The 25,736-nt window shown below is 44.3% G+C and overlaps 1 long non-coding RNA gene across 5 annotated transcripts in view; it reads left to right on the top strand.

Annotated features, from left to right (window-relative positions):
* Nucleotides 1-50: 50 nt before the first annotated feature.
* The window catches only part of LOC115352419, a 38,930-nt gene continuing 13,244 nt past the window's right edge, over nucleotides 51-25,736 (top strand). The window contains exons 1-3 of one of the 5 annotated variants that reach the window (XR_005934220.1): nucleotides 51-1,344; nucleotides 3,740-4,250; nucleotides 16,497-18,008. This is a non-coding gene — a long non-coding RNA (uncharacterized LOC115352419). Of the gene's footprint in view, nucleotides 1,345-3,739; nucleotides 8,594-12,055; nucleotides 12,116-16,496; nucleotides 18,009-25,736 lie in introns of those variants that run through there. The other 4 variants (XR_005934221.1, XR_005934219.1, XR_005934222.1 and 1 more) reach the window with 4 other exon arrangements.

Here is a 25,736-nt window from a genome sequence, read left to right on the forward strand (position 1 = left end):
GGCAACGGGCGGGCTCTGTGCGAGGCTGATGAGGAATTCAGTGACGGTTTATCCAAAACAGGCATCCATCCGTACCTGAGGAGAACGCCTTAAATAGAAAACCAAGAGAATGGAGGGTTACGCTTTATGCTTTCATTGCAGCCTCCAACTGCTTTGATCGTCACGGACTTTGAGCAGTAGTCAGGTGCTGAAAATTATCTCCAGGTGTTTATATTTACAGGTCACAAAGAGCCATATAAACTTTGTATGTCCATAACTATAAATTGACTTGCAGTTGATTTTAGCCTTTGTCTGCAGCAGATGCTCATTTAAGGAATGGACTGGGAGAGCTGGACAGGCCAGCACCCCTGGGATGACACTTGAGAAGAAACAGAAAGGCAAAAGGGTGAAGAAGAACCCAAAACCTATGTGCCAGCAAGGCTTAAAGCACAGTGGCTTCAGGGAAATTGGGGAACTGAAGATGCCTAGGAGAGGGAGAGTGGGAGAGGGAAGAGGTGATGGGTCCAGAGAGCACAAGCTGTAGACACTTCAGGAGGTTTTGCCAGACCTGAGTCCAGAGGGGCAGAGAACGAAAGTGGGGTGTGGAACTAGGGCAGCAGGGAGGTTCGATACGTGTTGCATGTAGAGCAGATTTTGCATACAAGGTGTCGTGGTTTAACCCCAACCAGCAACCAGGACACAAGGATATAGTGGAATACAAATGTTTGCACAGCTGTTAATTCTAAGAACAGGTTATTCAGCATTTATTCACTCCGAAGAAGTGGCTCGCTCTCTTGCCATTCAGTCCTGCCTGTCACTGAGGTAAAAAATAACTCACTGTGGCTTATAACCGCAGAGCATTCATGGATACTCTTTTCACGCTTACTCACCCACTAATACAGAAGATTCTTTCGACAGTTGCAGGCCATTCTCCAGGCTGACACAAAAACCTGAGAACCTGTCACATATTCAGTTGTGAATCATCTGATGCTCCGAAACTACTACGGTTATCAACCCCAGATGCTTATAACTGAGGCACTCGACCTTTACTTTCCCTGGCCGGTTTGGCTAAGACCCCTGCAGACTGACGAGCAAGCAGCCTGCTGCTGTTATTGAGGACGTGTGGTTTGGCAGGCTCCCACCGCCTCAGCCGAACGCTTCGGTGCGGGAGGGCTGCTGCTGAACCACCGGTAGCCTAGTTGAGCATTTGTACTGACCGTTCAGGCCAATCTCGGGGGCAGCGGGTTCGTCCTCACACCCGAGCAGAATGCAGCGTACAGACCGAGCGTAAGAGGGACGCGTGTCCCACCCACGCTCAGCTGCCGGCTCTGCTTTCTTGTGCCTCACCAGCTTGCCTCTGTGAAGGTAAGTTTGCAAATTCCTCTGCACAGGTAACTCCCACGGACATCACTGGAGGCTGTTGGGGTGCTGAGGACAGCTGTTCGGAAAAGGGAAGTGTTTATTTTTGCGGGGAAGAAATGTCTCCCATAAGGTACTGCAAGGGCTGTATATTTATTTTTTTATATGCGTATTTGGTTTCATGGAATGTTCCCACATTTTATAAAGTGACGATTGAAAAAGAAGATGGGAATTTCTTAAAGGAAAAAGGCAAAAGACAAACCAAAACACTGGAAAATTACTTTAAAGTATTGCCATCATCTAGGGAGAAAATGCAATCATGCTAAGTAAAAAGCGTGGCATTTTACAAAAGAAATCGTTTTTTCTGGAGAAAATTTGGCCCCTGCAATACTAGGAGTCTCATGGGACTGACTCCTAAAGTTACAGTCGGATTCTGTGGTGCCACCTCCTGCACCCTGCTACCACAAATAATCTTTGATTACCTTTTGTCACCCACTAACATGCTACCTCTAACTTTTCTGAAGGATTGAATTCAAGTTATGCAAGGGGCAATCACTGCATGTCAGAAGTCTAGAGGCAGAGTATACACGTAGGAAACATCTGTGCTGTGGTCACGGCAGCCTACTGCAGAGGTGCCCGAGTCCGACTGCCACTAAACAGCTCCCACGCGAGTAGCAATCTCGCTGTGGTTGCCCAGACTGGGGTGGACGAATTTACCCTGCTCTTGGTTGGCTTTGTCAGTTCATCTCTATCTCCCTCCCCAGTCAATGGAAGAACTCTTAGCGAGTTCAAAATCTTTAGTTAGACCTTGAGGCATTTGTACCCCAAACAAGACATTGACTTCTGGGATGCTTTGGAAACTTGTAAAGTCTACATATATCAGACAAGTGTTAGTTTCTTAAGGTCTCACCGAACTGGGCCAATCCATTTATTAGAAAAGGAGCTGAATTACTCTTGTGTTTCTTTTTACTTTTTTTAAAGCTAGTAACCCTCCACTGATCCATTGATAAGTATCTCTCATACAGCAAAAAGCACGGCTTATTTGTAATGTTTTGACTGTACTCCCCCAAAGCCTCCTATCTCAGTATGCCTCTGTACCATAGGAATCCTGCCAGTAAATAAGGAGGAGGAAGGTACTGAAACATTTGCTTTTTGCTTACTATTCCTGAAGTTTATTCTTCATCAGTCCTGTGTTCAGCTGAACAAAACCACATTTCTTTCTTAACGGTTATAAAATTTTTACTATTCTAGTGCCTGTTACTTTTTGAAGTGATCTATTTTCAGGATGATACTGAGAGGTTCCTCCAATTCCCAAAGTGAAATTGTTAGACTGGAAAGACAAATGCATTTGCTTATCTTTAAGTTGCAAACATTTCTGTTGTATAACATGAAACTAGTCGGATGAGTAAAAGTAATACGGGAAATATCCATGTTTTACACAGTAAAATGAAAGAAAAAGATGAAGGATGAATGTAGCAGAAATAACGTTGAGCGGCTTATGGGACATCATGTGTGCTTAGTAGTTTGGAACATTAAGAAAAGTTAGTCGCCTTTAGAAAGTATTTGACAGAGGTATTAGCAGATTGTATTTACTGCAGAAGTTAAGTTAGTATTTGAGAAGTACTAAGCATTTTATGAAGTGCTGGGTTGAGAATGCTGCGTATGTCAGACAGCTAGGTCTTTTACACCAAAAAAGCTCAGTCATTCAGCTGCAGAAGTCTAGCAAAATATTATTTTGGAATGTTTTGGAGTAGGAGGCACAAGAGAAAGGAATCCAGCTACATTATCAGCTATGTTTGTATTTTTGGTGAGGCTAATATTCACTAGGACTGTTATTTACTCTTTTATAGCACTTGTGCATTGTTATTATGTAGTAGAAGACATAGCCCCCATCTTCAAAAACTGACAGTCTTACCACTGAAAGTGACCTGGGGAAGGATAGAAATAAGTAGGGAGGGTTTGAGTACAGAAGGGAAAGCACCACAGCATTATAACGACATAAAAACAATTAATACCAGTAAGCTGAATAAAAAAGATAAAAATATAAAAATAAGCACAACGGGGAGCTTAGGGTAGAAACCTCAGATGATAGGAAGAAGCTTTGGCTTTATCTGCAGAACCTGATGGTCTGGCCATCAGTAACAACTAGTAGCTGTACTTCCTGGAAATGTTATCTTCCAGGAAAGTGCAGAATTTCTTTACAGATAATATGTGATTCACCATAGAGCAAATATCACATTTAAGACCTTGAAAACTCACTCACCACATGAAGCCTTTGCAGCCACAAACCAAAAAAGGATCCAAAAAAGTCGAATCGTAGTTTTTGCCAGTTGAGTTTGGTGTCGTTGTGTCCCCTGTACGGGTAGGAGGTGTCAGAAGCGTCTCCCCAAAATGTCTGCAGGCTGAGCATCTGCACCAGGAAGCTCTTAAGAGGCCAGAACTGAAACAAGACCATGCAGCTACATCATCAGCCAGAGGCCTCCACTGCTTCTACTGATAGGTCTGTTCTCAACCAAAGAGGAGAAGAAAGAAGCACACGGAGTGATCACCTGTGACTTGTGAAGTGGTGAGTCATCCTGACATGGGCTTGACAGAGCTACTCGACTCGGTTTCCTGCTCAGCAGCATCCTGTGCAGTTGTCTCATGGCTGCAGCTGGTGGAGCCAAGCACCTTCCATCGAAGGCACGTATAACATTTGGACTGCTCAAAATGGTGTCTCTTCCTGATCCGTATCAGTTTAACAGCTTTTCTTCCCAGCATTGCCTGCTGTAGTGCTGAAGGTGTTGTAGGAAGAGGTGCTGTCCTCCTTGGTGGACCAAAGCAAGGGATGGATGTTGTATGAGAAGTGCACTAAGAGACTGGCATCGGGTAATGGCTCTGCAGAGAGATCAGACCATCTCACGATATGACGAGTATGTGCTAAAAAGGAAACCAATATGTCATTGGTTTATGTGAGCATTGTAATATTGTCAGTGCTCTCCTTCGCTATATTCTTTATGTGTCCTATAAGGCTACTTGCTGTTTTGATACCAGGTCTACATTGGCAGTATGTCATCACTGAACTGTCCATCAGGCAGCAAAGTCCTTTTTGTGCATTGATACATTTATCATTTAGAACTATATAAATTTTTTTTCCAGGCACAATAGTGCATTAACTTCCTTTTTTTTTTGACATAAAATGTCACTTGTCATTGTAAGGTCAATTCACATGTCTTGTGTAGGCATCTGCATTTCTTCACTATCTGTTGAAGTTCTTGATCACCTAAATAATCCAGGGTAGCCTGAAATTTTGCTGCGTCAGTACTCTCTTCCAGCTCAGATACTATTACATTAGTATTAATATTAAATACTTTAGCAACATAACCAAATTAGGTCTGGTGGTGGATTAGACATATATGAAACTGAAAGTAATCCTTATGACATAAATACTCAAAATGAGAGTGAGATGGGGAAAAATAATTGCTGTGCATGGCATGTATGAGTACTACTTGACCTATTTCTGTTTAAAATACTTGTGTTCAATGAGAGTGGCTGATGAGGTAGGGAAAAGATGCTATTGGTGGTTTGGAAACCAGGCATAACTATAAAACTAGAATATCTGTTTCTTTCACACTGAGGTCCTAGGCAAGATTCTGTCTGGTAAATACTTAGAGCAACAGGTATCTCTCCCAGGAAGAGCTTGCAGTCTAAATAGAAAAGGTCTGCATAATGCCAAAGAGAGAAAGGATTGTTATCCACATTTTACAGCTGAGAATCAATGTGCAGAGGGCTACGGTCCTCATGGTTACATAGGAATCTACAGGCAGGAGAAAGAAAGGGGAAGACCCAGTCTTGTGTGTCCTCCTTCCTGTCACGAGATAAATTTCAATAAACAGATGTCTCAATGAAAAGGAAACCACAGAACAAGTTGCTGAAAGTAGATTTGTTATTGAAGGACTGCAATCTCCTAGTCTGCAAGTCGTTTGAATACTTTTTCCTCTCTTAGTATAAAAATGCAGTTTAATGATATTTAAAGTTCTTGGCTTGGGATGTTAAACAAACACTTCCCTACTGTTAATTTCCTGTCCTTAATTAAATTCCCGTCCTTAATTTTTTTGAGTATTCTAAAGCAATCCAAGAGACTATGTTAGACAGCAAGTAAGAAATGTAACTAAATGACAACAAACTGTTCTTCCATCTCTTTCTTACGTACCAACTTAGACCCACAGAGAATGAGGTGGAAAGCAAACTGTACCAGAATATGGATGATTTCTTTAAATGTGGCACTCCTCAGGCGCATAGGAACATCCGTGCAGTGCAGTCGGAAGGACTGTTCTCCAGCAAGCCTGGAGTTAACACCAGCCCTCTGTCCAGCTCCTCTGCAGCCAGCAGAGCCAACTGCATCACATACATCTTTATGGTCTGCAGGAGAAAAGCTCCTGAGACAAATACTACCCTGTAAGGTCTAGGAGAGGGCTGAGAAATGTTTGGAAGTCAACTGCCTAGTGCAGAATAGTATCTCTTCATTGTAAGGACAGAGTAATACCCTTTTTTGTTTGCTGTTTTCTTAACTAAAAAAAAAACAAAATGAAAAAGAGGGGGAAGGGATCAAGAAGGGCAAGGCACAGGGGAGCCTGGAGCATGTGCTTGGAGGGGACTCCGCTTTGTCCTTCCTTCTCTCAGTGCCAGTGTTTGTGGGGTGTGCCGTGGGGTGTGGTGGAAAGGGGCAGCAACTCCCCACTCTGTAGGCGACGTGGGCCAAGGCGATAGTGTGTAGTTGTGACCCACGACTCTCACCGTGTGGGGTGACGGGGAGATCGCCGTGAAGGTGCAGATGGGGATGGAGGCATGGGTTGTGGGACTAGCACGGCAGCTCCTGTGGTTGTAGTGAGGTTGTGGTGGTGACGGTAACTCTCCTGCTTCTGCTTCTGCTCATGCAGGGAGGAAGGTAGGTACTGGGAAATGAGCTTTCTAGGAGCAGGAGTGCATGCTCCTGCTGCTGGAGCACCCAGCTGAATTGGCACCTACTGAATAGCAGAAAGTGTGGGGGGCCAGTCCTTCTTCATTTCCTGGCCACTCTCTCTACTGTTTATTTCCATCCATACGGGTGGTTTTTCCATCCGTAACAAAAATAAATGCTGCCTCCTGCCTCAAAAGTGAGGTAAGAGCAAGAAAAAAAGAAAGCATGGAGAGAAACAACTGATTGCAGAAGAAAAAGCATAAAAACAAAGTGAGGGCAAGGACCACAGGGTTAAAAATAAGGAACTAGAGGAGAACACCAAGCAGAGCACTCCTCACTGCACCTTTTGGTCCTTGAAAGCACCCTAAGAGCCAGCAGACATTGTCCACTGATGCTCCCCCAGAGACACAATAGGGTGAGAGAACAGAAACAGGCCCCACTTTTGTCAGGACCCCACAACAACCTTTCTCCTGATAGAAGGCCAGCTTGTCCAGGACAGGAGGAGCTCAGAGCCATACTCATTTCTGCACAGATTTCCAAGTGCTAATGGTAATGAACGATGCCATTTTCTGCCAGGGGCCAGAAGGGGCAAGCCAGCTCCTAGCACAAGTGACCCAGGTCTTCATCACCTGTGGAGCTGCTCAGCATAATCTTTTCTTAAGTGCTGATGTTCTCAACTACATTTACTCCAAGCAGCACTCTGTGCTGGCTTCTTCTCAGGAGACCTACACAGCTCTGATAGTTTTCCTTTTTTCTGCCATTTCAGTGCGGCACTCTGCATCAAACTAGAAGCTATCAGCTTTGAAAAGCCTCTCTGAAGCAGCAGAAGGCTCTGCCAGAAGACGTTATATTCTGGACAGTGGTTGTGGAAAGGTTGATCTGCAATGTAGAGATGTGGGGCTTGCCCTCCTACCTGCTACATGAGGCATTTGAGTGCCAGCAATCCGCAGAATGGAGGTTGCTGACATTTCCTATCCCGAATGAGCATAACCCAGGTTTAAAACCAGAGCAAAGGCCTCCATCCATAAAGGTGCAAAGAAAAGACTGTCACTGTTGACAGTAAATACCAATACCACACAGTTTATACAACATTTTGAAATGCAGTGCCTGTGCCTTTTACCCTGGCAAACCCTGAACTATGCTGCTGCAATTTTGGGGGTCATTTCTATATTCTACTGGCACAGTATTTCTTAATGAGGAGTGATCCTATAATGTATTTCCAGTACCAAACAACCGTGGAATTGCCACTGTAAATGTCACTTTCCCATTACATTAGGGCTCACGCATGAGGAAAAAACGTTCTTTGCCACTGTGAAGACACAGCTTCAAAGAGATTTTGAGGAGCTGGTATTCAGAGCTGGGCCATGACGAGAGCTGCACACACTATTCTAGCAGTATACATGGCATTGTTCTTGGAGTACAGTTGTTGCTGTTATTGGTTGTTGCTATACAATTGATTGTTGCCATACTATTGATTGATATACTATTGAATGCTGATACTAATTTGTAATAGCTTGAGAGATATAAATATTCACTTTCTTAACCACAGGTATACTTGCTGGAGGTGGTTTTTTTGTGGTAGTTTACTTGCTAGTGGTGATTTGTGTGGCTTTTGTGGTAATCTGTAATAAAGCAGAGAAAGTTAAAGGATAAAAGCCTCCATGTCCTTGCGTATTATGGACTCCTGCGAACTCATGGTCGCGCTCTCCACATACCTGCAGGCTGGGTAACCCTTTGGGTTGGGACAAGGTGTCAGCTCACAGGCATGTCAGAGTTACTGAAACTCTAAAGAAAAGTCTGTGGTGTCTCAAAATCTGCACGATAAGTATGATGTTATAATGACTGTGATCCGACCTGACCGAGGGTATCTGCTCAGAGGTCTGACTCCTCTGCAGAGGGACTGTTTTTACTGGGGGAAGCAGAGCTTTGCCTGCTTTACCAGGGACACCACATTTGCTCTCCTCATCCAAACAGGGGCTGTCCATGCTGCACGCGTGTGCGGTTTACCTCTGCTTCTAGCAATTCCTCTTGCAGCCCCTTCGGTAGGAGGAGGGACGCTCGTCCCCACCTCCACTCCTTGCAGCCCCAGATCCCAGAGCCTTGTAGCGCGGGAGGTGTTTGGGAAGTGGGACTGGCTGGCCGTGCAGCAGAGAGCCTGGAACAGCAGGCGGCACATGCAGAGTTGCAGCTGCCTGCATGCAAGGGAGGACCTGCTGCGGTAATCCTTGGACGGGGGGGGACGTGGCGGGTGGAGGGATCAGGGTTGACTTTGGTCTACCTTGGCTTTGTTGGGGAAACCACTAAACCCCATCAAACTGAAAATGTGCAAAACCACACTGAACGGAGCCGAGTAGTTTATGGTGAGGTGTTGCAGAGATGCACGCTATGGTTCGGGGCCTTGTTCCTGTATGGCTTCGGGTGTCTGAGATACGGACGCTGCAACATGGGTGGAGCTGGTGCGACCTACTGGATCACTTCTCAGCTCCCGGTAATGAATGGCTCCCTGCGGAGTACTTGGTTTGCTGGGTCTGGCTGAGACCAGGGGAAGTTAGGGCTGCAGGAACACTTTGTGCTCTGCTATGCGGTTATAGCTGGCTGACACAAAATGTTTTGGGAGAAAGTTATCCTGTAATGTGTATTGAATAAGCGCATGGTATGGACAAGGAGGTTTTTGATTTACAAAATAATTTTACAGATTTTTTTTAAACACTTTTACAGCCTGCGTTTATTGATGCAACTAATCATGGTCTTAGATGTGCTAGGATGAGCAGAGATAGGTATTTTAAAGAGCCCTTGGGTAGAGGAGGAAACAATAAAAGAAGCTTTCCCAATCTTTCATTGAAGAAATTAACATTATAATGTTAATTTAATATCTGATCATCTCAGCTGTTTAGTGGCTGTGGTCTGCTTGTCTGACTGTCCTGACTGAAAATCCCTTTGCCCTCTCTGCTCTGAGCTCCTTTGACAATACACATTGGATTGCCAGGGTCTCCAGAGGACTCAACCTGAAATAGATAGGCATGTATCTGTGCTGTAGGGGCATTGGCTTCTGAGGGACTCAAGACTCCTGAAACCAAGTCACCAGACTGCCCATGCAGCAAAAAAGGCCAACCACATACTACGCTGCATTAGCAAGACTATAGCTGTCCAGCTGAGGGAGGTGATGGCTCCGCTCTAGTCAACCCCTGTGAGACCACATCGGGAATACTGGGTCCAGTTTGGGATGCCCCAGAGTAAGAGAGACACTGGCATACTGGAGTGAGCCTAGTGGAGGGGTAGGGGGCTGAAGCACATGACGTACAAGGAGAGGCTTTGGGACCTGGTTTTGCTCAGACTTGAGAAGACTGTCTAAAACTAGGTAGTAGGAGAGTGTGGGGAATACAGAATTGGACTCTTCTCAAAGGTGTAGGAACATGGGAAATTCCAGCTTCATAAAAGGGAAAACAATGTTCAGATAATAAGGAACAGGTGCCTGAAAAGGTTGTGGAGTGTCCAGCCTTGGAGATACGGAAAACTTGACTGGACATGACCTTGAGCAAACTGCTCTAACTGGACCTGCTTTGAGCAGGAGGCTGGACTAGAGACCTCCAGGGGACCCTTGTGACTTAGATGACTCTGTAATGCTTTGAAGGGTTGTGGTCAATTTCTTTGTGTACTTGTAACACATGCAGTTTCTGTAAAGCAGGAGGGTGAACCAAGAAATTCTTCCCATCATTTCCTAGTTAGGTTCATGTGTGACTTCAGTTGTTCCAGTTTGGTAAACTCCCAGTAGGCTTGAACCTGTACCTTTAGCATAGACTTCCTTGCTTGATTTTTGTTGGCAATAGCCATGGGATCTTATCTTCCGTGGGATGATTTTGGGAGTCACTGGCACTGTCAGGACTGTGATCTCATTAAAACATTAGGAATCAGTTCTGCAAGAGTGGATAGAGCTTTTAAGCCTTTGGGTCTGTAGCAGTGCTGGTTATAGAGCCCCAGGGTCCTTCCAGTAATGCAGAACAAAATGGGAAACAGTAGGTGGTGTATCATAAACCTCTTCCCATCTTGATTTGATTTCCAGAAATGTTTTCTGTTACCGTATGAAAATGTTGGGAAGGCAGGCTTTCCTACTGAAACCCAACAAATGTTCAAAAGTGTCTCCTTCCCTGGACAAGAGGAAATATTTTGAAATAGGAGGACAAAGAAAGCAGTGGATAAGTGGGGAATAAGGAAGCATCCCATTTGACAGACAAAAAAATAATATTGTCTCTGAGAAGTAGGCAGAGTAGTGAGGGCAGGAACTATGAGTGGAAGACTGTAGCCAGACACTGCGAGTGGAAGAGAGAGAACCGTGTGTAACCCGCCCCCCCCCAAGAAAGCCCCAAACCCCTAGATTGAGGCTTTTCTCTTCGAAGCAATCAGAGAAGCCGCAGGAAGTGAAGCGTAAAGCGTAAACATTCAGAAATGCAGGCACTGTGGTGTCTAAGGGGCAGCCAAGAATTTGACTTCACGTTGGAGAAATGACAGCAAAACCTGGCCTTGTGGTTACAGTCTAAGCAGATCGAATAGGTGAAGGGCGCAAGCAAAGTTAGCAGTCACTTGCTGGCAACTTCGGGGGAACTTTGCAATTTTGGGGAAGGGTGAACTCAGTGAAGTAAAAGTGCAAATGACTCTCAGTTGCTGCGAGTTCTTTCCATGGCTTTTTGGATAGCTGTTTGCAGAGCCTGCAGACTACCTGGCTGCTCTCTGCAGTTCTTCCCCTGTGCAAAAAAGGGAAGAAGACACTATCCTGCTTCCTCAAATTGGGGCAATTTCTTCTGTGCGGCACAGGGTCTCGAGGAACCGAAGGGTGAAATAGGACAGGAACCCCTCCGTCCTCCACAGTTTGTGCCTGTGTCACCAAGAAGTTAATTGGAAGTGAGGCAGAAGAGCAAGTACCTGGAGAAGTGAAAGGCCATCCACTGTTTTCATTTTGTCTGGTTGTAGCAAAGGATTTGTGCCAGGTTCTGAGTTCCTTTTTCTAAACTGGCCCATCAAAGGGCAGACCACTGTTTGTTAGAGTGTTTTAAAACTAGGACTAGTTGCATGCTTTCTCGAATTATGAAAAAAACATACGGAGAGCTCCTTTCGTGTTCTTATTTTTTTGCCTGGGTTTGCATTTTGATTGGAGAAATTAAAACAAAAGGCCTCAGCACATAGTAGGTGTAGATTTTGACATGTATGAGTATTAGATGTGTATTAGAGTGAGGCTCAACTGTAGTGCTTTAGGATAGCGCAGAAATGGGTGGTGATTTTAGCGAATGTGACACCACCTCCGCAGCTCCTGCCTGCTAGCAAGAGCTGTGCATCCGTAAGTAGTTTAGTACAGTCCCAGTGGCTTGTCACTGTTGGGTGTCTGCTCTTGGAGAAGTTTCTGTCTTAGCTTCAGAGTGGCTGTAACATGTACTACTCCGTTTCTTCAGCGTAAGAGGACTTGACCCTGTAGGCTTTCCATGGTGTTCAGGGTTCTCCGTCGTTTGCTCACTGCCGGCACTGGTGGGTGCAGTGTGCAATGCTCTAGAGAGCCAGCTCTGCAGGGTACAATACGGATTTCCTGAGCACAAGGAGATGCCACTCATAAAGCATGCTGACTCCAATATATAGGAGCATAGGAGCATGTTGACTCCAGAATGTAACAGCTGTCAGCATAGCCTGATGCAGTTACTGACCAATTAATTTTTCTCTTGCAGCTCCAAATCAGACCCATCACTTTTTTCTTTTTTTTTTTCTTTTCTTTTTTCTTTTTTTTTTTTTTTCCAGTGAACCCATTCAAGGCAGTGGCACATAGCAATGCACCCATAATTGCCGTTCTGGTGTGACTTTCTGTCCTAGTTTCAGCTGGGATAGAGTTAATTGTCTTCCTAGTAGCTGGTACGGTGCTGTGTTTTGAGTTCAGTATGCGAAGAATGTTGATAACACTGAAGTTTTCAGTTGTTGCTAAGTAGTGTTTAGACTAATGTCAAGGATTTTTCAGCTTCTCATGCCCAGCCAGCGAGAAAGCTGGAGGGGCACAAGAAGTTGGCACAGGAGACAGCCAGGGCACCTGACCCAAACTGGACAACAGGGTATTCCATACCATGGGACGTCCCATCCAGTATAGGAACTGGGAAGGGGGGGCGGGGAATCGCCATGGGGGGGCTTGCTGGGTGCCGGTCGGTGGGTGGTGAGCAATTGCACTGCGCATCATTTGTACATTCCAATCCTTTCGTTATTGCTGTTGTCATTTTATTAGTGTTATCATTATCATTATTAGTTTCTTCTTCTCTGTTCTGTTAAACCGTTCTTATCTCAACCCATGGGTTTTGCTTCTTTTTCCCAATTTTCTCCCCCATCCCACTGGGGGGGGGGGGGGAGTGAGTGAGCGGCTGCGTGGTGCTTAGTTGCTGGCTGGGGTTAAACCACGACACTTTCAGATGTCGCTTCAGCTGCAGCTTTGCAAAGTGTGGCATCAGCAAGCGGTTTGCTACTGTTTTGACTGGCCTGAGTGCTAGTTTGCTGGGTGGATGATTTCAGTGAGGCTGGTCCAGCGATCAAGATGCTTGAGAGTTCATTGTTTGGAGGAACTTGAAACACTTTTATCCTTGTAAGTTGTTTTCAGTACTAGCAAATCAGCGTCAGATTTTGGCAAGAGGACTGGTTCTTTGTTTGATGGCATCTTTTATTAAAGGGGTAGTTATGCCTTTATTCAGTTTTCATTCCTCTAGAGTTGGAAAACACTCTGCTCCTTTTTGCAGTGGCAATATTGTGTTTCTTTCAAACATTTAAAAATGTGTTTCGTGACTTACAGGTTGTTGCCATAGATCACTTAGGCACTGTGTAATAAACCAGTTGGTCAAAACAAAATTGAGTTTCTTTCTCACTGTACTTTTCTCACGTGGCTGCCAGGGAATGAGTGGGGCTGTGTGGTATTCCCGGTCCATGCACTAGGAGCTTTACGGAATGGTACAGGATATGGTGTGCCTATCTGTATTTTGTGTGGAAACTTAGAAAAGTACAGAGACTCTGTGATGCTGTGTGAGAACATGGACCTGTGCTTTCTGCATGGAACAATCTATTTAATGAAGTGTACCATAATTGTGCTAGGCAATGGATAGAGCTCTTAATGGTGAAGAATTAATTTGTGTGGGATGGCATGTTTGCGTGCGTCTGTTTTGCTCAAGATATATCTTTTGTGTTCAGAAATGTTAAGTTCTTGTTACAAGGACTCTATCTTACCTAGATTTTATCATTCTGCCTGTGTAATCTGCTTCCACATCAGTATGAACCCAGACTAATTTCTTGACTAGACAGTTTCTTGACTCATTGTGGTCATTGTAAATAAGACCTGGCTGAAACTAAAGCCCAGAACCATATGATTTTTATTCCATTTGCTGTAAATTCTTTGCTGAAATTCAGTGGCAATAGTAGGGCACAGCCATACATAGCGACATGAATGGTGTTTGCCAAACCTTGAGATTGGCCTGCAGTCTCTGAATTGGTCCAAAATATAAAGAAGCTTCTTTCTTTACCATAAAGTACTGATGCCTTTAGTTGTACAAAAGATTGTCTTTCTATACCTCTGACCCACTGTGGTTGGGAGGAACAGGTGAGTGGCAGCCCAGCTGAGGAGCTGTAACTCAGCACGAGGAGCTTCTGTGAAATGGTGCTGAACGTGCACCACAGAAGAAAGGTAATTCTTCAAACTTTGGAGAATGGCAGATGCCACAGATTCTTTGCTGGGGTAGACAGCAGCGCTGCGGTCTTTTATAGAGACAAGCTTCGCCAGGTAGGAGCTTGTAAGAACAGGGTTTTGTGACTTCCTATACCTTTTTAATAATGCAATTCTCTTTGATGGACAAATGAAGAAAACACATGAGAAACACCACCCAAGTGAGTTCAAGTGATCTGCAAAACCGATGAATGTAGGGTATTGCGTGAACTTCAGTGGAAGCCGTGAGTGAGTGACAATTTGACCTTCAAGAGGTACTAGATCACAAAAGGTTCTTCCTGGGAGGAAAAATAAAAGGGTTTTAAAATCCTTTTGTGCCTTGGTGTCATAAACAGCTGAAGTGATGGGATGGCTTGCCCTCCCCATATGCACACCAGCCTTTGTGCTCTTTGGTTCCCTGTGAGACTGGATTTACTCTGTCAGCCTAGAAAGAAATGATGCATTGTTTTCTTGGGTTGATTTTGTGCTCAGCCAGTGAGCTGTACGGGCTTCCTACAACTCCCCACTCTTGGTTTGGCTCATGCCATTTCTCGAATGTGTCTTTGTCTTTCTTACAAAACTAATAACAGTGCATGAAATTCACCTGTAGGATTTCTAAAAGGATGGTTGTTTGACTCTGCTGTTGAAAAATCATAGCTAGTTTGGAGATGGATGAAGAATTGTTTTGTGTCCATTTATACTAGTGTTTGGACAAGATTATATGCTCACAAAAGAGAATCTGGGGAGACTTGGATGGTAGTCTAGAGTGAAGAGCTCTCTTCAATAGTAATTGCAATGCAATTAGCTTTCCTTTTCTGCAATAACAGAGTGTGGAAGATTTTTCAAATTCTCCCTCAAAGCCCTGTCCTTGGGCAGAAGTAATTTGCCAATTTTGTGTAGCTGCAGTTTACACTATCAAATTCTTTATGCTTGAGACATAGTAATTAAAATTTAACAGAGAGTGGGAAAGACACACAGTAGATTCCTGGCAATTACATTCTAGAAAGTGTTTTCTTAAACTGTAAAGGGATGAGATAATTACAGTAGATAAGGCTTAGTATGTCAGAGCTCTTGGCTGTATATCTTCCATTTATTCAAAGATTTTAATAGTAAGCCAGAAAAGAAAACCACTTTAAAATTTGACAGTCATGGTAATGCCTTCAGCATTTTTTTTCTCACCTTTTATGGAATATTCAGTTGCTTTGCGAGCCTACTTGGTGTGTCCGAACTTTGAGATGCATGTATATCAGCTAGCAGACCTCTCTTTTTTTTTCTGAACACAGTCACACACAGGCAATCATACCCAGGCTTTAGCTCTTGAGTGGATGTTTTTATTTCTTTCATGTTATCGACTCAGGCATCTAATCTGTAGACAAGAGTTGGTGTCTGGACACGGCCTTGTGCTTTACAGTTCCTGGTGATTAGTAAATAGTATTTCACATCCCATTCTAATGCACCCAGTTCTTTTCATGTGCTGTGTAGGGAGCTGAAGTTCTCTGGATTAAACTGGAAGCCAAAGACCTGATGCTCGGTTACTTCAGGACCTTGTATTTCTGCAATGTGCAAGGAAGCACAGTCCGGACCTACACAAGCTAGGACTGTCCAGACGTGAATATTTATAGGATGCACTATGAGGATACATTCCGTGCAGCATGAAAAATTTAACCATGGCAGCATGGGGCTGTATTTGAGTTTGCCCTTCCTCTCTACTGGGCAGTATAGCTGCGGCTGCAGGCACGTGTATGGCTTGTGAAGCCAGCTGAGGCTTTCGCTGTACGTTATACAGTGGGGTTCTGCATTCAGCTTTAAAGTCCAACTCTGTCATTTGCATCTTGCTAATGTGATGGATGGATTGCTTGCAAAAGCTTTGAGCAGCCCCTGTGCATTGTTTTTGTTGTCAGTGAGTCAGCACAGATCCTGGCATCTGTATGTCTGTTCTGAAGAGTGTCCTAGCCATAACGGCTGCGGTGTTGAAAAGAAGCAATAGGGAATTACAGAGAGAATGGGAAGTGGAAGCAGGGATGAGGCTTCACCAGGCAGATTATACTGAGTTTTGTGGTAAGTGCTAAATAAATGCAGTAATAAACAGGAAGTCTGGGGCAGATACAGTATGTGGTAGGCTGGACATGACTGTATCAGTCAGCGTACGCTTGATGGAAAAAATGCGATGAGTATCTTGGCAAGAATCACAACCAAGGGTTTTTAATTTTTAGGAGGAAACAGTGAATGAAAGCAAGGTTCTTAAAAAAACCCAAACAAACAACAAACCCAGAAGCTGCTGTATAGAACTAAGCAAGAAGGCAGTAGTCCGCTAACAAAAAGCAAATACAGCAGCAAGTGGATGAATAGCAGCCAAACCAGAACTCCACACAAAACAGGAAGAAAAAAATCAAACCTACCCAAAAACAAGATGGGGGGGGGGGGGGGGGGAAGAGGGGGGTGTGGTGTGTGGAAACACATACTTTTGTCTCTTTGTGCTGAAAGCTGTCTGAGTACAGGTGTCTCTTCTTACAGATCTGAACTGCTCATGTGCTCTGGATAGGATATTCCTCTGTTTTCTTTCAAAGGATCTAGCAAAGCCCAGGACCCTCTGCTTCAAATATTCTCATACCATGGTATTTATTTTGATGCAAGCAATTGTGGACTCCTGCAAGAGCTGCATTTTGGTCATCCAGGTGCACAGTGCAACTTGCTTCCAACCTGAGTTACCGACTTGAACCTCTACCTACCCAGCCTATGTGGCTGTCACAGAGGAGAGTCGGATGAGCCAAAGGCCTTGCAGGAAAAGTACACGGGGGAAAACAAGTATCTGCGACTTGTGTCTAGTTGAGTGCAAAATGAAAAAGGCAATTTTTTTTTTTCTCTTACCGTGGGGTCTTTTGTCTCACTGTTACAGCTTGCATTTAGCTTTGCATGCAAGGTAAGTGAGCAAAAAAACAGGAAATTACATTTGAGAGACATGAACAGCAGCAGCACCTCATTGAACAAAGGAGAATTTGCAGGAAACACCTATTGTTTTAAAACAAGTTTGGGCAAACAGAACCAAATGCATTTATGCTACAAGAAAGGGACTTCAAGAAACGAGTTCCGTGATTTCCAAGTGAGCAGAGATGTCTGGGCAATGTGACAGAAAAGATTAGGGTACCCACGTACCACATGGTTTAAGCTAATGCCAGTTTCTAGAAGGCTGTGAGAGCTTCCAGTGGGAAGATTACATGAGGTTTGTTCCTTGCATCCCTTTAAGGAAGTGGTTTTTGGGTCACAAATCCCATACTTAGAGAGAGATAGTCTACTGTAACAATTTTTTATTTAGGATGGTACAGCTGAGCTTTTGTTATGCATTTTCCAATTGGATCTTACTGTAAAGAAAAAGCAAAATGGGAATAAATTGTGAAGATCTGCTTTGTGGAAGGCTAAGATTTGCAGTAGTTTTGGCTCATTTTCTGATAAGGATGGAAAACAGAAAGCCAGTCTTTACCTTGGATGAATGAAGAAGAAAGAGAAAGCAAGATTATTTGCTTCTGGCTTCAATTAGGTGTGCTACTATCCCCTGCCAAATTGCTTATCAAAAACAAATGGTGATCTCTCTGCTCAGTGCTGTTTCTCTGTGCTGATGTTCCATTGCCCAGTTCAGCAGCAAGTGTGTATATTCCAAGGTCTGATTTTCTCTGGCAACTAAAAATGGAAAACCACTATATTCTATTGAGCCTTTCCATTTATTTAATTCGGTTCAATATAAAAGTGTATGACTCCATGAAAATTCAGCTTCATTTTGAAAGTGTTTTCCTCAAAATGTAAAGCTGCTGTACATGAGTGCATGTACTGTATGTGTGATTTTTTGCAATGCATTGAATAAATGCATACTTACACACATTTTTCTGCCAGTAAGACTTAGAGTTGTATCAATTATATAACTCCCATTGACAGTAAGAGGAAGTGCAAAATCTATATTTGTTGATCTGTAATGATGTTTTTTCAAATAAGGAATAATAAATCCACTTCCTGCTAAAATGATCAATAATACTGTCCTGGTTTTGGCTGGGATAGAGTTAATTTTCTTTTTAGTAGCTGGTATAGTGTTATGTTTTGGATTTAGTATGAGAATAATGTTGATAATACACTGATGTTTTCAGTTGTTGCTAAGTAGTGTTTCTACTGAGTCAAGGATTTTTCGGCTTCTCATGCCCAGCCAGCAAGAAGGCTGGAGGGGCACAAGAAGTTGGGAGGGGACACAGCCAGGACAGCTGACCCCAACTGGCCAAAGGGGTATTCCATACCATGTGATGTTATGCCCAGTATATAAACTGGGGGGAGTTGGCCGAGGGGGGGGGCCAGATAGCTGCTCAGGAACTAACAGGGCATCGGTTGGTGAGGGGTGAGCAGCTGTGTTGTGCATCACTTGTTTTGTGTATTCCAGTTCTATTATTATTATTATTGTTATTATTATTATTATTGTAATTTTTCATTGTTATCATTATTATTTTCTTCCTTTCTGTCCTATTGAACGGTCTTTATCTCAACCCACAAGTTTTACTTTTTTCCTTGATTCTCTTCCCCATCCCACTGGGGCGGCGGGGGGGGGAGAAGTGAGCGAGCGGCTGTGTGGTGCTTAGTTTCTGGCTGGGGTTAAACCACGACAGGTGCCAAAAATATTGAAGCAGAACCACTAAAAAGGCGTAAAAAGACTCGGCTATCAGCACATCAGTTAGCAGTAGTGAGAGCTGCAGCAGCGTGCAGTCCCATAGCAGCAAGCGGGGCTTTTCTGAAAGGTGGGTACCCTTGGGCTGCCCTAGCCTGGGTGCTTGCGCCTGGGTGTCAGTGGCCTGCCTTACCCTAGCTGTGGGGATGTGTCCTCTCTCCTCTGCCCTGTCCCCATTTCTCCACCCTGTGGTGGCATGTCTCTTGCTGCGTAGAGTGACTTTTTCTTCCTCTTCCAGTCATCTAACAAAGAGTTATCCCTTGTGCTGAGGCCCTCAAGGTCCCTCCCAGTGTGATGGAGACAGCCTTGCCAGGCTGCTCCTCCAGAGCTGCTCTTCTCACTTCTCCATCTCCATGCACCCCACCTGGGACCTCACCAAGTGCTGGGACCAACCTCCTCGCCCACCTCCCCGATGGCTGACCAAGCTAGCCTCCACTCCACCAGGAAAAGCAGCATGGGCAGGCGGATCCTGGCCGCTGTAGGGTCTCCTGCTTCTCTATCTGCTCGGGACGCCAGGGCATCTGGGCACCTTTGGCTGTGCCCCTCCTCTTGCCATCCATGTTCAAGCCCCTCTCTCCATACCCACTTCCTTTGTGGTTGCCCCCCACCCCACCCCCAAGTCGTTCATTCTGTTCATTCTCCTCTTGTTTCTCCCTGCGTTGGCCCTAGGAGGACGTGGCACGTTGGCCAGGGCTGGGTTACTGCCTGGTACGAGGAGGACAAGGACCTTCGTATACGGCTGATGTGGAGAAACCCACACTGCCCTTGGCCATGTTGTGATGGTGCTTCCAGGAGGAGCTAAGAGAGGGGAGCTCCACCGTGGGCAGGGCCTGAGCTTTATAAACCAGGACGGCATCAAATATTTGTCTTCTTGCCGAGTTCCTTCCTCTTCTGTCACTCTCTTTCCGAGGCTAAGGCTCCTCCTTCCCGGCAGGGAAGTCAGTCACTGAAACCAGCAGACGCTGGGGCTTGCGACTCGTCTCTTCCCAGGCAGTGAGTAAATGCTTCCCTCCTCCTTGCCGTGCCGCGCTCCTTCACACAGCGGCGATGATGCCCCACTCCCGAGGTGATGCCCCACTCCCAGCACTCAAGGTCCGTGGTGGGAGATGTAGGGAAAACAAAGAGGGCTGTTGCTCGGGCTCCTGGTGTCTCTGCTGGTGCTGGCAGCTCTGGTTAGTTTTGGTTTCAGGTCCTGGTGTGAGTTCAGCAGAGGGGAATTCCTTTCTGAGGTGGAGGAGGAGAAGGGCAGGAAGAGGAGGAGGGCTTTGCGTGCAATCAGCCGGCAAAGGTGGGGAATGAGGAGGCTGGAGACATCGGAGAACACCCTGTGCCGCTCATGCAGTTCTCAGCAAGCTGCCATATGACTTATTCAGGTGCTGGGCTTGCCAGCGCTGGGTGAGATGAGAATATTTGGCAGTAGGACACAGTTTGGCACCCCTTATTTCTTTTTGCTATCATAAGGCAAAGTTGCTTGAAGTTATGCATGCCAGATCTTGGCAAAAAGTAGTATTTTCTAAAACTAATGGTGCTTCAGATGATACAGGGAGCAATATAGAGCGGCAGTACCTGAGCCTTACTACACCTCGTTGTCCATGGAGAACAGGCATCTTGCACCCTGGGGTTTGGAAAGGTCACTGTCTTCTCCCCACAGCCTCTCCAGTGTGGATGGGTGACCACTTCAGAGAGATTTTCACACCAAGAACAAAAACCTCCACAGCGATTACATCTAGCTCTTATAAAGGGCTCCAAGGCAATCTGCTTCCTTCTTGTCTTGCATAGCTAGGCTGAAGTCAGGGACGGACTGTCAGAAGGTTCAGGACACTTTCTGGTGGTCTGTGGAGAGCTGTCTGAAGAGGACTGCTGCACTTATTGTACTAGCTCTGCTTCTTGCTTCTCCGTGTTGATATCAAAAGCAGTGAACAATATTCTGTGCATTCCTAATATTAAATCTCAAGTAGATAATATTGATATTTATCACTAAGGAGCTTTGCTGTTGCAAATGCTTGAATGGAATACATACTTACTTATAATTACTATTGTAATTTAATTAAAATTTGAGGTAGATGAAAAACATTTGCTCCCAGAAAAAATTCCACTGGGTTAAATGAAAAGTGTGAATCGGTGCTCACCAATGTGACTGAAGTTTCCAGCATGGAGCTGAGATGAACCCAGGGACTAAGCCAGATGCTTGATACCCCAACTCCTGAACTCAGTCTGTCACCATTATCAGTGTGTGAATACAAAATCACAAGTGTATAATATAGCCTGAGAAGAGAAGCACGGACAGGCAAAATGATATGCCTTTGGTAGGCAGAACGGTTTGCAAAATTACGCATTTTATTTCTACCTGGTTTTACGGAGCATGATTTCATCATTTGGGCTTTTGTGGTTTGCTTTTGCAGCAGAGAATGATGGATTTTCAAGAGGAAATTAAACCCATTTCAGATACTTGTATTAGTGAGACCAGTTCTGCGTTATGTGCAAGAGCAGGAATGACAGATCTTCAAGGACCACAGGTGCTTCCCGGGATACCTGCACCGGCAGCCCATCAGACTTACCACATCTTTGTCAGTTACGGTAACTTCAATTCAGCCTAGGTGAGGAACCTTATCCAGAGCCTAGAAGCCATGATTCCTAATGTGAAGGCCTGTTATCATGAGAGGGACTTCATACCAGGTAAAATGATCATTGAAAACATGGTTGAAGCCATTCAAGTCTTTTTCCTCTTGACAGAAGGAGCTTTGGGTAGCAGGAAGAAAAAGGGATTCTCTTCTATTTTCACTTGACCCTCAAAGAATTTCAAGACTAAAGTATCTACAGCCCAAATGTTTACAGTGTAAATATCAAAGGGAAAAAAGTCCTTTCTTCATCTACTGAGGTAGCTACACTTATGCACAGCCCTGAGGAGCCGCCCACAAGGCAAAAGTTAGGGGAAAAAAGTGTAAAGTACAAAGTGGTTGTAAGTGCAGGCATTCAAGCATACAGCAGAGGGCTCGCTAAAGGCTAATATAGGTGAAAATGTCCAATAGAGAACTTCATTTACCCTCCGTTCTAGGCTTATTTGCAGGGGAGTTAAAAAGAGAAGGCTAGGTGATTTGCTGTCTCTTGAGCACAGCATGTTCTTTACCACATACCCTTTAACTAATCTTTACTGTAGGTTGTACAAAACAGATGGGACAAGTGCTCACCTCCAGGTCTAGTCTTCACAATGTCCATAAGGAATTGCCTTGCTGTATATGAGTGTGGGGTAGGAAAAAACCCAGAAGAGTACTAGTGAAAAGGGCAGGAGTGGGCAGAGCTGAGCAGCAGTGGATTCACCAGACACCAGTGTGGATTCTGGAAATTCATCCCTTCTGGACTGCAGTGTCTTTAGATGGATGCTATCGGTGATGAGCCCCTTTCTTTCTGGCCTGGAGAGCTCCAGTGAGAGCAGCTGGGGAACAACAGTGGTCTGTCAGAAGGATGAATCCCTGACTTGTCCTCTTCAGGGGCAGCGTTTTTAGTCCACACGGAACATTTTACAAGGCTGATCTCTGGCTACATCAAGACATCAAGACGTTCCTTCTCTCTTCTGCACCTCAGTGACCCTCTAAACTGCAGTGGGTCATCGGTTATTTTCAGATAGTAGTTGTGGGGTATATACAGTTACAAGAAAAGGGAGGGGATGTTATGCAAGGGGCCTGACTTACTGTGGCAGGGAAAGAAACCTGGCACAGTTGCGCTGACATGCTGCTACCATTGGGCACCACAGCTTGTGCGAATTCCCAGACCAAAACTGCTGGGTCCCAGGTGTTCAATCATGTTGTTACCACTCCTGCTGCTGGCCTGCCCAGCCCAGAAATAAAGCTGAGACATCTGTCCAGATACATCTGAACCAGAGACCTAACTGATGTATCAGGGATATGAGGCACTTTTGTGGACAGGTGGTGGATCAGGTACCAGTACCTTGTACTTACACTGCACTATTTACTTTTCAACTCTGATTGTACTTTTTTGGCTTGTTCATTTTGTAGGCAACCCTTTTCAGTAATGGCTGTTTAGTCAATTTTGTAGCTAGTCTGTCTTTGATGACTTGAGTTTCATATACAAGAAATGCAAATACTTTTAAGTTCTTTGTCTTAAATCATACCAAGATATGGAAGCTTTGAAGTTTCCCAATTGATTGTGAAACTGCATCAGCTGCCTGGCTCAAGCCTTTCAGAGGTTTTGAAAATATGCAGAGTATTATTGTACAGAAACTTTTACAGAGAACATGTTTTACAGCTCAGAAAATCAAATAAAACTTTGATTGGGTCAGTGGCCTACCTTCAATCCAGAATGACCAAAATAATTTAGAACAAAAGCAAAGCCAAATTCTGCTTAAGCACAATGAACTTAAGGAGGGGTTATATAGGATATAAACAGTGGCAACTTTTGGTCTACTGTATCCATCTACGAGTTTTTAAAATAAAGGCTTATAACAAAACACTTGGATAAAAATCAAGGTGATTGATAGTGTTATTCATTGTTTGTTCTACTTGCCTCTTTCATTTGTATTGCTGCTTAGGGGATCATTCTTCTCTTAAGTGCGCTTCAGCTGAAAGATTGATTTATAAATGAAAAGGGTGATATTTTCCATCCAACTTGCAAACTCAGCTTGGATCCAGGAAAGCAAAGCTGGGCTCTTAAGCATTCCCGTCCTAAGCTACAGGCTCACCATTCATATGGTGAACTGATAAATATGATTAAAAGAGGACAAACACATTGCTGTTTATAGTAACCATAACAGAATCAGCTTTGTATCCTACAGCTCTGCTGGCATTGCATATCCGAAAAACTGAGGAAATGCCTGTGTTTACACTCTCCAGTTTTGTGTTTTCAGCTGCCAGCATATGCCATGGTATCATAGCAAATCATGATTTGTTTCTTGTTTTTCTATTGCATAAAATATTTGCAGATTGCTTTATGGGTCAATGGACATAGTTTCTTTTTTCTAATGTAGTCAGAACTGGCTGCCAAAAATGTTCAGACCTTAGATTTTGATAGCCCTCATGACTGGACTAACTCAGGCAATGCTGGTCTCCTCTCAGTCTTACATAGGTGTCCACCTGCATCTAACTTTTAGTTTTTATGCACATATGTAGGTAACACGCACTGAGTCATACCTATCCATACAGCTCTTTCCCAAGTGTTAAGATCATGTACCTTGTGCTTTGTTCTTCTGTGCCATTTGGGGCTTCTTAAGAGTAATAAGTTGTGGGTAAGTCCTGTCTTTCCAACCTGCACCAGTCCTGGGATGCCGCGAGAGCTCTGCTAAATCATCGTAGGTCTTTCCCACCAGAGAACACTATAGTGTCACACTGTAGTGAAGTCTCTAAGCAGCTCAGGCAATTGAGCAACAGTGAAGACCGAGAAAGAGCTGAAAAAGTTAAATGAAGATGACCAGAGTTGAGTGGTCAGCACTGGAGCAACAGCCCCACTACAACCAAAGCCAAGATGGTTAAAATATTCCTGCAATCTGATGACAGCTTATGGGATGTAATATGAACTCTAGTTACTTCTCCAATGCAAATTGTTGTAGTTCTGGTAAATTTATCATAACTTTCATGAGCATTGGCATTTTCCTTATCTTTCCAGCTCCTGGAAACACCTGAATGTGTAAGAAGCCATCTGTGTTTTTTTAAAAGGAAGCACCTAGCTCCTGTGCTTGGGTAAAAAGGATGAGAAATCAACCTCCACGTAATTTAATGTTGAGAATCAGAATGACTGAAGTCAAAATAAATTCCTAGTATTTTAACAAAAAATGTGCTACTCAGCCCCTTGGGAGCTCACACTGTTTGGTCCCAGCAATATGGCAGGGACCATGAATGAATCTGACAGCAACGGGTGCATGTTAGCAATTTTAATAGAGAAGCTATGGAGGGCATGACAGGCTGGGTAGCTCTTTGGTATCTCTATTCACAGCTGGTTTTGTCTATTTATGCCCTGGGCAGCGGCAAATTCTGAAAGGAGGAAAGACTGTGCCTTCTCCAGGAGCATCTGCTCAGCTGGGCAGAGGGAAAGGAGATGCTCCTGGCATGTGAGGCAGGGGTTCTGCAGGTTATCCAGCAACTAGAAAGACGTTTGAGTGGGGGCAGAGAAGAGCTGCGGAGCTTCATCTTGACAATTTTCTGTTATTTTTTTAGCCATTTGGAAGTTGTTGTTGGAACCCAGAAAAGTATGGCAAGCATTGCTGGACTGACAACAGACTGGAGGAAAGGAAGGCGCTATGGGTGGGAATGGCTTGTTCATAATTCCCTTGTATTTGTCTTTTTTTTCAATATCTGGGGTATTGTCATACATTTGCACTAGTAAAGGTTAGTTTTAGTGATTCAAAAAGACCTTTGGGATGCATATAATAAGGGAAAAGTGCAGACTAGTCTATTCTAAAGCTTTAGAGGTGGATCTTTGCACAAAAAACGTCCCCGCACAGATGGCAGTCTCTCTGCCTTTTCGAGCTGCCCTGGAGTTTCCATGTTCGGATACGTGGTCAGTGACTGTGGGATGCTTGCTCTGATATCACCTATGCATACTCACTTAGGAACTCTTTACCTCCCCTAGTCAGCTGTTTTGGACTGTGGAAGTAAATAATGTTTGATTTCTCCTAGACTTACTGATGAAAAAAACAAATGGCTTGTGCTGCTACTCTTGTTTTGACTTTTGGGTGGGAGGGGGGATTTGTTTGTTTGTTTGTTTATGTTTTCAACTAGAAATGCTAGAAGAGTGAAATCTGGTCTAAGGAGATCCCATCAAAGTTCCCAGTGGACCAAAGTTGGACATGGCATTGAAGAGCAGGGGGCTTGTTGTGTCCCCAAAAAAACAGGTTGGCAAGATTCAGAACTGAACAGACTTATTCTCCATTTTTTCTGTCAAATGCATGTGAATAAAAAAGGCAAAGATCAAATGATTTGAACATTCAGAATTAAAATCACTTTCAACTTCAGTTATTGTGGGTTTGTTTCCATGCATCTTCCAATACCACATAGACTTCCAAGAAGATTGGGAGGAGAATGCCTGAATTTCTGATGAAAAAGTAA

The sequence above is a fragment of the Aquila chrysaetos genome, chromosome 17, assembly GCF_900496995.4.
Source record: "Aquila chrysaetos chrysaetos chromosome 17, bAquChr1.4, whole genome shotgun sequence".
Taxonomy (NCBI): domain Eukaryota; kingdom Metazoa; phylum Chordata; class Aves; order Accipitriformes; family Accipitridae; genus Aquila; species Aquila chrysaetos.